Genomic DNA, 12,500 nt, shown 5'->3' on the forward strand with positions numbered 1-12,500 from the left:
TGTTTCCCATTATAAATTCCCCTGATTCTGACTGCAAGGGACCTACGCTTGGCTTCACCAATCTTTTACTCTTCACATATCTACAAAAGCTTTTACAGTCAGTTTTTATGTTCCCTACTAGCTTACTCTCATATTCTATTTTCCCTTTCTTAATTAATCCCTTTGTCCTCCTTTGTTGAATCCTAAACTGCTCCCAGTCCTCAGGATTATTGCTTTTTCTGGCCAATTTATATGTCGTCTCCTTGGACCTTATGCTATCCCTAATTTCCCTTGTTAGCCACGGTTGAGTCACCTTTTTTGTTTTATTTTTATGCCAAACTGGGATGAATAAATTCTGTAGCTCATCCATTCGGTCTTTGAATGTTTGCCATTGCCTATCCACCGTCAACCCTTTGAGTGCCATTCCCCAATCAATCCTACCCAACTCGCTCCTCAGACCATCGTAATTTCCTTTATTTAAATTGAGGACCCTAGTCTCTGAGTCAACTATTTCATTCTCCATCTTAATGAAGAATTCGATCATATTATGATCGCTCCGACCCAAGGGGCCTCGTACAACAAGATTGCTAATTAATCCTTTCTCGTTACATAATACCCAGTCTAAGATGGCCTGATCTCTGGTTGGTTCCTCGACATATTGGTCCAGGAAACCATCCCATAAACACTCCAGGACTTCCTCCTCCACAGTATTGTTACTAATTTGGTTGGCCCAATCTATATGTAGATTAAAGTCACCCATGATGACCGCTGTGCCCTTATTGCACGCTTCTTTAATTTCCCTTTTAATGCCATCCCCAACCTCTGCCTTACTGTTGGGAGGTCAAAATACCACTCCCACTAATGTTTTTTTCCCCTTAGTATTTCTCAATTCTACCCATACAGATTCCACATCATCAGAGCTAATATCCTTCATTACAATTGTATTAATCCCTTCTTTAACCAGTAATGCTACCCCACCTCCCTTTCCTTTTTACCTATCTTTCCTGAATATCGAATATCCCTGGATGTTGAGTTCCCAGTCTTGGCCATCCTTGAGCCACGTTTCCGTAATCCCAACCAAATCATATTCATTTACCTCTATTTGCGCAGCCAATTCGTCCACCTTATTACAAATGCTCCTCGCATTAAGACACAAAGCCTTCAGGCTTGTTTTTTTAACGCTCTTAGACCTATTAGAATTATTATTTACTGTGGCCACGTTTGATTTAAACCGTTGATTTCTCTGACTGCCACTTTTGTTTTTCTCCTTCCTATCTTTTGCTTTTATCCCTGTTTCCCTTTCCTCTGTCTCCCTGCTCAGGTTCCCAACCCCCTGCCATTTTAGTTTAAACCACCCCGAACACTGCTAGCAAACCTCCCCGCAAGGATATTTGTCCCGTTCTGGTTCAGGTGCAACCCGTCCGACTTGTACAAGTCCCACCTTCCCCAGAAGCAGGCCCAGTGATCCAGGGTCTAAAGCCCTCCCTCCTGCACCAACTGTTTAGCCATGCATTCATCTGCTCTATCCTCCTATTGCTATACTCACTAGCACGTGGCACCGGGAGTAATCCAGAGATTACGTCCTTTGATGTCCTGCTCTTTAATCTGCTACCTAGCTCCCTAAATTCTTGCTGCAGGACCTCATCCCTCTTCCTACCCATGTCGTTGGTCCCAATGTGAACCACGACCTCTGACTGTTCACCCTCCCCCTTCAGAATGCCCTGCAGCCGTTCAGTGACATCCTTGACCCTGGCACCAGGAAGGCAACAAACCATCCTGGAGTCACATCTACAGCCACAGAAATGCCTATCTGTTCCCCTTACGATAGAATCCCCTACCATTATTGCTCCCTCTCTCTCTCCATCCGAGTCTCTCTCTGTCCCTCTCTCCCTCTCTCTCTCTCTCTCTCGCTCTCTCACTCTCCCTCTCTCTCCTAGTCTCTCTCTCTCCTCCACTCTCTCTCTCTCCTTCCCAGTCTCTCTCTGTCCCTCTCTCCCTCTCTCCCCCACTCTCTCTCTCTCTCTCTCCGTCTCTCTCTCCCCCTCTCTCCTTCCCAGTCTCTCTCTCTCTCCCTCTCTCCCTCTCTCTCTCTCTCTCCTAGTCTCCCTCTCTCTCCCCCACTCTCTCTCTCTCTCCTTCCCAGTCTATCTCTGTCCTTCTCTCCCTCTCTCCATCTCTCTCTCTCTCTCCCCCTCTCTCTCTCTCTCTCTCTCCCAGTCTCTCTCCCCCCCACTCTCTGTCTCTCTCTCTCTCCTTCCCAGTCTCTCTCTGTCCCTCCCTCTGTCTCTCTCCCTCTCTCTCCCTCTCTCTCTCCCTCCCTCTCTCTCTCCTAGTCTCTCTCTCTTTCTCTCCCTCCTTCTCTCTCTCCCCCACACTCTCTCCCTCTCCTTCCCAGTCTCTCTCTCTCTCCCTCTCTCCCCCTCTCTCTCTCTCTCCCCCCCTCTCTCTCTCTCCTAGTCTCTCTCTTTCTCTCCCTCCCTCTCTCTCTCCCCTCTCTCTCCCTCTCCTTCCCAGTCTCTCTCTCTCCCTCACTCCCTCTCTCTCCCTCCCTCTCTCTCATCTCTCCTACTCTCTCTCTCTTTCCCCCACTCTCTCTCTCTCCTTCCCAGACTCTCTCTGTCCCTCTCTCCCTCCCTCTCCCTCTCCCTCTCCCTCTCTCTCTCCTTCCCAGTCTCTCTCTCGCTCTCTCCCTCCCTCTCTCTCTCTTTACTAGTCTCTCTCTCTCCCCACTCTCTCTCTCTCTCCTCCCCAGTCTCTCTCTGTCCCTCTCTCCCTCTCTCCCTCTCTCTCTCCCTCTCTCTCTCTCCCCCTCTCTCTCTCTCTCCTAGTCTCTCTCCCCCCACTCTCTCTCTCTCTCCCCTTCCCAGTCTCTCTCTGTCCATCTCTCCCTCTCTCACTCTCTCTCTCTCCCCCTCTCTCTCTCTCCTAGTCACTCTCTCTCCCCCACTCTCTCTCTCTCTCCTTCCCAGTCTCTCTCTGTCCCTCTCTCCCTCTCTCCCCCACTCTCTCCCTCCCTCTCTCTCTCTCCCTCTCTCTCCCTCTCTCTCTCTCCTAGTCTCTCTCTTTCTCTCCCTCCCTCTCTCTCACCCCCACACTCTCTCTCTCTCCTTCCCAGTCTCTCTCTCTCTCTCTCCCTCTCTCTCCCTCTCTCCCCCTCTCTCTCTCTCTCTCTCCCCCCCTCTCTCTCTCTCTCTCCCCCTTTCTCTCTCTCTCCTTCCCAGTCTCTCTCTGTCCCTCTCTCCCCTGTAATGATCAATAACATGTCATTCTAGAATAGTACACTAGGTGGAGCTATAGAGCTGTAGAGCTGTATATTTAGTTGTATGTGTTTAAGACTACATTACCCAGGATGCACTAGGCTACCCAGAAGGCAGTAGTCAAGATGGCTGCCTGCTCACAGGAGCACACATGCTGAATCTCTACAGATGCTGTACCTAGAGAACGTGTACTGAATAAATGTCTAGCTAGAAGCTAGCTGTTCATAATAAGAATGTCTAGTTATTAATGAACATAACATGTTACCAGGATTGGTGAAGATCTGCTGAAAATTGTGAAAAGTGACATGGAGAATTTGAGGCCACTGGAGTTTTTGAATCTCATGGGAAATGTCGACTACAATTGGTGGACTTTTAAACAACAATTTGAACTCTACATTGCTGCCATCAGATTCGGTACAAAGCCAGACGCAAGAAAAATAGCGTTGCTGCTCACGGTTGCAGGCCCACAGGCGATAGAGGTATTTAATACATTTGTATTTAATCCAGAGGAGAACAGAGAAAATTTAGATGAAGTGCTAAAGAAATTTGATACACATTGTTCTCCCAAAAAGAATGAAACCTATGAAAGATACATGTTCTGTTCGAGGACACAGCGGCAAAATGAGATTTTAATAGCTTTGTGACCGATCTGAAACTGAAAGCACAGACATGTAATTTCTCTGAACTGAAAGCATCCATGATTCATGACCAGATTGTGTTTGGTATTCAGGATAAAAAGGTCAGGGAACATCTGTTGAGAGAAACCGAACTGACATTGGAAAATGCTGTGAAAATATGCCAAGCCAGTGAGCTAGCTCGACAGCACACGAAGACTTTCAGTGAAATCAATAATGATGCGATTGTAGTCAGTGCTGCTGTTGGTGCTGTGTCCTACAAAGGGAAGAAACATGGGCAGAACAGAAATGAGAAGCAATCGGAGGATGAAATTTTTAATTGTAAACACTGTGGTTACAAACACCAGTTAAAACAATGCCCAGCATTTGGAAAAATGTGCACAAAATGTCATGGAAAGAATCACTTTGCCAAACAATGCTTTTCAAAAGTAACAACAAAGAAAGGGCAACAAGTCAATATGATTGAGGACACTGATTTAAGTGAGACATTTTTTGTACGAATGGTGTCATGTGACAATGTCAAAAATGATACAGAAAATGTGCAGCCCTCAGATATGGACAATGCTGAACATAAAATTAATGCAGTAAAAGAGGACAAATGGATGATCCCACTGCAGGTAAATGGAGCATTAGTTACATTGAAACTAGACACTGGGGCAAAAGCAAACTTAATCAGTATGAGTGACATTAAAAATATGAAAGAAAAGCCCAAAATACAGAAAAAGTCAGTACTACTGAAGGACTATAATGGACAGAAAATAGGTAGCTTAGGTGTATGCAGACTTAAAGTGACAGTCAAAGACAAAGTGCATCATCTCATGTTTTCTGTTGTGGCTGAAGGACTTGATTCACTACTAGGTGACAAAGCTTGTGAAGACTTAGAACTGGTCAAGAGAGTCTACCGTATAAACTGTGCCATAAGCAGACCAGATGACTCGGTGGATTCTGTAGTGAGTAATTTCCAGGATGTGTTCAAAGGATTTGGAGTTCTACCATTCACTTACAAGATCCAGCTAAAGGAGGATGCTCAGCCACTGGTACATGCTCCACGAAGAGTTCCAGCACCCCTGCGTGACCGGCTCAAGAATGAACTGGACAGAATGACCACACTAGGAGTCATCAGGAAAGTCGAAGAGCCAACAGACTGGGTTAACGCCATGGTATGTGTAAAGAAAAAGAACAATGATCTAAGAATATGCATGGATCCAAAGGACTTAAATGCAAACATAAAACGTGAACACTACCAGATTCCCAAGCGAGAAGAAATCACCAGTGAAATGTCAGGTGCCAGATACTTTACAAAGCTCAATGCCTCACAAGGATTTTGGCAACTAAAACTGGATGAAGAGAGCACCAAATACTGTACCTTCAACACACCATTTGGCAGGTATTGTTTCCTCAGAATGCCTTTCGGGATAATATCTGCATCTGAAATCTTTCATAGAGCGATGGAACACATAATTGAAGGTCTGGAAGGAGTTCGGGTCTATGTTGATGACATCATCATCTGGGGCTCCACACTGAAAGAACACAATGAGAGACTGACTAAAGTGCTACAGAGCATATGCCGGAATGGACTGAAGCTCAACAAAGCCAAGTGTCAGTTTGGCATCCAGGAAGTCACTTTCCTAGGAGATATTCTAGCTGGTAAAGGAATAGAGCCAGATATGGAAAAAGTAAACGCCATACTCAACATGCCCCGACCCACTGACAAAAAAGGAGTGCTACTCATCATGGGGATGATAAACTTCATTGGAAAGTTCATTCCTAACATGTCAGCCAAGACAACCTGTCTGCGAGACCTGCTACATAAAACAAATGAGTTCGCATGGACAGAAAGACATGAACAAGAGTGGATGAACCTCAAAACAGTGCTGACAACCACACCTGTACTCACTTTCTTTGACCCAACAAAGAGAATCAAAGTGTCAATGGATGCATCAAAGGATGGCCTAGGCGCGGTCTTGCTACAAGCAGAGGGTGAAGATTGGAAGCCTGTTGCCTATCCCTCCAGGTCTATGACTGATACTGAGTGTTGATACGCCCAGATTGAAAAGGAATGTCTAGGCTTGGTAGTTGGATTAGAAAAGTTCCATGGCTACATATATGGACTTCCCACCTTCACAGTTGAGACAGACCACTGCCCACTGGTTGCCATCATAAAAAAAAATCTGAATGAGATGTCTCCAAGGATTCAACGACTCATGATGAAGCTGCAAAGATATGACTTTGAACTGATCTACACACCAGGCAAATACATAGTGTTAGCAGATACACTATCCCGAGCACCCACAATGAGTCAAGTGAGCTCTACTGAAGAAGACGTGGATGTTCATGTGAGTATGGTCACTGCTGCGCTGCCCGTGTCAGACACAAAATCAAAGCAAATAGCAGAAGAAACAGTAAATGATAAAGTATTACAAACAGTAATAGAGAACATTCATCATGGTTGAGAACATGATAGGCAAATGTGAGACATGTCAGAAACACCAAAACAAACAAACAAAGGAACCAATGATAGTAGCTGACTTACCAACAGCACCATGGCAAAAGGTTGGTATGGACCTGTAATGAAATGTGTTTGTCTTGCCTGTATTCATTTTGCACTCATGTATATTACCCTCCCCCACACGGTGTATAGTTTCACTTCCTCTTCCCTGACTTCTCTGACTCATTCCTGTGAGCCAGTCAGTGTGTTGAGATGTTAGCTCTGATCTTAGTGATTAAAAGCCAACTTGTTTAAATCTATAACTTCTAGTTTTGTGGTTATTGAAGGCACATCAGGACCTCTTTCATTTAAATGGTAAAGAATATCTAATAATGATTGACTACTATTCTAACTATCCTGAGATGGCGCTGCTCTCAAGCACATCAGCAAGCAGTGTCATAATGCATGTGAAATCCATCTTCACCAGACATGGAATTCCCAGGATTGCCATTAGCGACAATGGTCCATGCTTCAACTGCAAGGAGTGGCAACAGTTTGCAGCACAGTATGGCTTTCAGCACATCACATCCAGTCCTTTGTATGCTCAGTCAAATGGTAAGGCAGAGAAAGGTGTTCAAGTTCTCAAGCAGCTACTGAAGAAAGCGACAGAAAGCAAGTCTGATCCTTATCTTGCCCTGCTGAGCTACCGAGCCTCACCTTTAGACTGTGGTTCTCCACCTGCTGAACTCCTAATGGGTCACAAGTTGCGCACCACGCTACCCTGCTGTGCAAAAGAACAGCAAAGTAAGGAACTGAGACAGAGACTTCAACTGTTAAAGCTGAAACAGAAATCATACTATGACAAGTCATCCAAAACTCTAAAACCATTGACAAGGGATGATGTTGTCAGGATTGAGGATCCAGATGCATGGAACAGGAAAGCTACAGTTCTTGAGGAAGTACGAGCAAGGTTAGAACTGAGGAAGGACAGATTCTCAGGAGGAACCGCCGTTCCCTCCTGAAAACACAAGAAACTATCCAAGAGCAAATCGATGACAATGCCGCAACTGAATCTTGTCATTCACCACCAGAACAATCTCATGAAAACACATCAGACTTACCCGTGCTGAGAAGACCCATACGTGTAGTAAAAAAGCCTGATAGACTTAATCTTTGAGTACAAAGAAAAACTATATTGAAAATGTATTGACTGTTTTGAAAATGTTTATGTTTATAGAGCACTAACAGAAGTGTTACTGATATCATCTTTATCGTTTTTCTTGAAAGTTGATTGATATTGATTTTGTTAACCTCAAAGAAAGGGGGATGTAATGATCAATAACATGTCATTCTAGAATAGTACACTAGGTGGAGCTATAGAGCTGTAGAGCTGTATATTTAGTTGTATGTGTTTAAGGCTACACTACCCAGGATGCACTAGGCTACCCAGAAGGCAGTGGTCAAGATGGCTGCCTGCACACAGGAGCACACATGCTGAATCTCTACAGATGCTGTACCTAGAGAACGTGTACTGAATAAATGTCTAGCTAGAAGCTAGCTGTTCATAACAAGAATGTCTAGTTATTAATGAACATAACATCCCCCACTCTCTCCCTCCCTCTCTCTCTCTGTCTCTCCCTCTCTCTCCCTCTCTATCTCCTAGTCTCTCTCTCTCTCTCCCCCCTCTCTCTCTCCTTCCCAGTCTCTCTCCCTCTCTCTCCCTCTCTCTCCCTCTCTCCCACCTCTCTCTCTCTCTCTCCTTCCCAGTCTCTCTCTCTCCCTCACTCCCTCTCTCTCCTTCCCAGTCTCTCTCTGTCCCTCTCTCCCTCTCTCTCTCTCTCTCCCCCCTCTCTCTCTCTCTCTCCTAGTCTCTCTCTCTCTCCCCCACTCTCTATCTCTCCTTCCCAGACTCTCTCTGTCCCTCTCTCCCTCTCTCTCTCTCCCCCCCTCTCTCTCTCTCTCTCTCCTAATCTCTCTCTCTCTCCCCCACTCTCTCTCTCCTTCCCAGTCTCTCTCTGTCCCTCTCTCCCCCACTCTCTCTCTCTCCCTCTCTCTCACTCTCTTTCTCTCTCTCCCTCTTTCTCTCTCTCTCTTTCTCCTAGTCTCTCTCTCCCCATTCTCTCGGTCTCTCTCTCCTTCCCAGTCTCTCTGTCCCTCTCTCCCTCTCTCCCCCACTCTCTCCCTCCCTCTCTCCCTCTCTCTCTCTCCTAGTCTCTCTCTTTCTCTCCCTCCCTCTCTCTCTCCCCCACACTCTCTCTCTCTCCTTCCAATTCTCTCTCTTTCTCCCTCTCTCCCTCCCTCTCCCTCTCACTCTCTCTCCCTCCCTCTCTCTCTCTTTCCTAGTCTCTCACTCTCTCCACCCCCTCTCTCTCTCTCCTTCCCAGTCTCTCTCTGTCCCTCTCTCCCTCTCTCCCCCACTCTCTCCCTCCCTCTCTCTCTCTCTCCATCTCTCTCTCTCTCTCTCCCTCCCTCTCTCTCTCTCCTAGTCTCTCTCTTTCTCTCCCTCCCTCTCTCTCTCCCCCACACTCTCTCTCTCTCCTTCCCAGTCTCTCTCTCTCTCCCTCTCTCTCCCTCTCTCTCCCCCTCTCTCTCTCTCTCTCTCCCTTTCTCTCTCTCTCTTTCCCAGTCTCTCTCTCTCCCTCTCTCTCCCCTCTCTCCTTCCCAGTCTCTCTCTCTCTCTCCTAGTCAATTCAATTCAATTCAAATTGCTTTATTGGCATGACAAGGTACATCTTATGTTGCCAAAGCACCGAAAAAAACATTTATGGTTGAACACATAAACACAGATCTATCCATACAGTGTATAAACAGATATAACCCTGTGTGTATAAATATACACTCATATAATATGTATATACTCTTTTCTTAGATTTAATGGTTGTCCCTCTGCTTATGGCAAGCTGTAACATAGTGTGCCACTAAGGTTACGCAATTTCTCTGTTCCCCTAATAGGTATGGGAGTTTTTGGTTGTCATTCAAATTTTTGAATTCAGGGCATATTTTTATGAATTTTGGGTAGAAATTCCCCCTTATGCCCTGATATTTTCCACAAGCTGTGAGGAAGTGCATCTCTGTCTCCACCACTCCCTGACTTCAGTGAGAGCATATCCTGTCCTCTCTTGGCAGCCAGGTCTGTCTGTGTCTGCCTTTTTCGATGGCCAGACTATGCTCACTAAGTCTGTACATTGTCAAGGTTTTTCTCAATTTGCTATCTTTTACCGTGGTCAGGTATTCAGCCATGTTGTATTGTCTGTTTAGGGCCAAGTAGCAATTGAGTTTGTTTTGGGTTTTTGTTGTTTCTGCCCAATATGACAGATATTTTTCCTTTTGCTTGGTGACAATTGTGTTGGGTCGAATTCTCTGTGCTACGATGTCACTGTCCTGGGGCTGGTTATTATTAGTAGTGTTAGTAGTTACTTCACTGAGTCCCAGGACCAGTTGACTGAGGGGCTCATCTTTATGATCCTCTCTTGGCATTTCAGGGCTTCGTAATGATAGCAGTGGGGGTTGCTCATTTTTAGATGTTTCCAAAATTTGGTGGCTCTTCTTTGGATAGTAATTAGTAGTGGATATTGGCCTAGTTGTGCCCTGCATGCATTGTTTGCGGTTTTCCTCTGAGTCCAGAGGATACTTTTACAGAATTCTGCATGTAGGATCTCAATTGGGTGTTTGTCCCATTTTGCAAATTCTTGTTGTGTTAGCAGTCCCCACACCTCACTGCCATAGAGTGCAATTGGTTCAATTACTGATTTAAAAATTTTGAGCCAAATGCCAATTGGGATTTCTATTTGGATTGATTTTTTAATGGCATAGAAAGCCCTTCTTGCTTTCTCTTTCAGTTCATTCACAGCCAGATGAAAATTTCCCGTAGAACTGATTTTTAAGCCTAAGTATGTGTAGTTTGTGGTTTGTTCAATTTTAGTTATTCCTAGTGTGAAATTTATTCTGGGTCCCTGATGTCTGGATCTTTGCTGGAACACAAGAACTTTGGTTCTTTGGGGGTTTATTGTCAGGGCCCAGGTCTGACAGAACGACTCTAGCAGATCCAGGTTCTGCTGTAGACACTCCTCAGTTGGTGAGAGCAGAACCAGGTCATCTGCATAGAGGAGGAATTTAACCTTGGATTCATATAGGGTGAGGCCGGGTGCTGTAGATTGTTCAAGTAGTTTTGCCAATTCATTTATGTAAATATTAAAGAGTGTCGGTGAGATGGGTGAGCCCTGCATCACACCATGCCCCTGTGAGAAGTATTTTGTTTGTTTGTCGCCAATTTTAACTGCACATTTATTGTTTGTATACATTGATTTAATTACATCATATGTTTTTCCCCCCACACCACTTTCAATAAATTTCAAGAATAGACCGTTGTGCCAAATGGAATCAAAAGCCTTCTGGAAATCTATAAAGCAGGCAAAAATTTTGCTTTTGTTTTGGTGAACATGTTTGTCAATTAGGGTGTGTAGGGTGAAGATATGATCCAATGTTCTATAATTTGGTAAGAATCCAATTTGGCTTTTACTCAAGACATTGTGCTCCTCAAGGAAGTTTATAAGTCTTTTGTTTATGATACTACAGAATACCTTCCCCAGGTTACTGTTTACACAGATGCCTCGATAGTTATTTGGGTCAGCTTTGTCTCCACTTTTGTATATGGGCATTATGAGTCCTTTGTTCCAGATATCAGGGAAGTAACCGACACTCAGAACCAAGTTGAAGAGTTTTGGATAGCGAATTTCATTTTATCGTCCGTGTGTTTAATCATCTCGCTTAGGATGCCATCTGCATCGCAAGCTTTTCCTGGTTGCAGGTCCTTGAGTTTTTCAAATAGCTCTTTTTCAGTTATTAGGGGGTCTAGCGGGTTTTGGTTATCTTTTATGGCCAGTTCGAGCTTTTCCAGTTTTTTACATATTTAATATTGCTCTGGGCTTAGTGTGTTTTTCTGGTATAATTTTTCAAAATGGTTTTCCCATGTGTCTCCGTTTTGAATGGACAATTCATCGTGTTGTTTTTTGTGTAATGTATTCCAGTTGTCCCAGAAACAATTGGAATCAATGGATTCCTCAATGGAGCTGAGTGTATTCTTAATATACTGCTCTTTCTTGGTTCTGAGTGTGTTTTTGTATTGTGTTAGTGCCTGACAATAAGTAAGGCGTAATTCCTCGTTTTCTGGTTGTCTGTGTTTTTGGTTTGATATTTTTCTGAGTTTTTTCCTCATGTTATGGCAATCTGAATCAAACCATTTTTCGTGGTTTTTTGTTTTGGGTTTATTCTTGCGAACTTTCAAGTTAGACATTGATGCCAAATGATCAAAAATATTATTTAGGTTATTCACTGCCCGGTTTACGCCTTCTTTATTGTGAGTGTATGTGTTTTCCAGAAAGGTGTCCAAGAGAGCTTGAGTTGATTGATTGCTAATTGCTTTCTGGTATTTTTCCGTGCTGTTTTTGGCCCATCTGTAGGATTTTTTAATGTTGTACAGCTTACTGGGCTGTGTTTCTGTGTTGGTTGTTTCTGTCCTTTTAAGATACGCAGTAATTTGACTGTGATCTGACAGTGTTGTTTGTGGTTTGACTGAATGCTCTGAAAGAGGATGGGTCCAGATCCATAATCATATAGTCTACGGTGCTGAAGCCAAGAGGTGAGCAATAGGTGGGTCTTCCTAGGGAGTCTCCCATGAACCTAACATTGACAATGTACAGACCCAGGCATCGACAGAGCTACAGGAGCTGTTTTCCATTAGCATTTGTCTGTTTGTTGCAGTTATACCTGTGTGAATGAAAAGGGAGATCAAAGTGGTTATTCCCAAATATGTAATTATTCCCCTGATTACTGGTGAAGTCTGGTTCTTCGCCAGTTCTCCCTAGTCTCTCTCTTTCTCCCCCACTCTCTCTCTCTCTCCTTCCCAGTCTCTCTCTGTCCCTCTCTCCCTCTCTCCCTCTCCCCCCCTCTCCCTCTCTCTCTCCTAGTCTCTCTCTTTCTCTCCCTCCCTCTCTTCTCCCCCAAACTCTCTCTCTCTCCTTCCCATTCTCTCTCTTTCTCCCTCTCTATCCCCCCTCTCCTTCCCAGTCTCTCTGTCTCTCTCCCTCTCTCTCTCTATCCCCCCCTCTCCTTCCCAGTCAGTCAGTCAGTCTCTCTCTCCCCCTCTCTCTCTCTCCCCCTCTCTCTCTCCCCCTCTCTCTCTCTCCCCTCTCTCTCTCTCCC

At 44.7% G+C, this 12,500-nt stretch overlaps 1 protein-coding gene across 1 annotated transcript in view; it reads right to left on the reverse strand.

Moving 5' to 3' along the window:
* The window catches only part of mrps7 (mitochondrial ribosomal protein S7), a 1,172,241-nt gene that overhangs the window by 430,810 nt on the left and 728,931 nt on the right, over positions 1-12,500 (reverse strand). The gene's annotated exons all lie outside the window — the stretch shown is intronic.

Source organism: Somniosus microcephalus, chromosome 21 (assembly GCF_052327205.1).
Source record: "Somniosus microcephalus isolate GS21.2 chromosome 21, FLI_Smic_1.0, whole genome shotgun sequence".
NCBI lineage: Eukaryota > Metazoa > Chordata > Chondrichthyes > Squaliformes > Somniosidae > Somniosus > Somniosus microcephalus.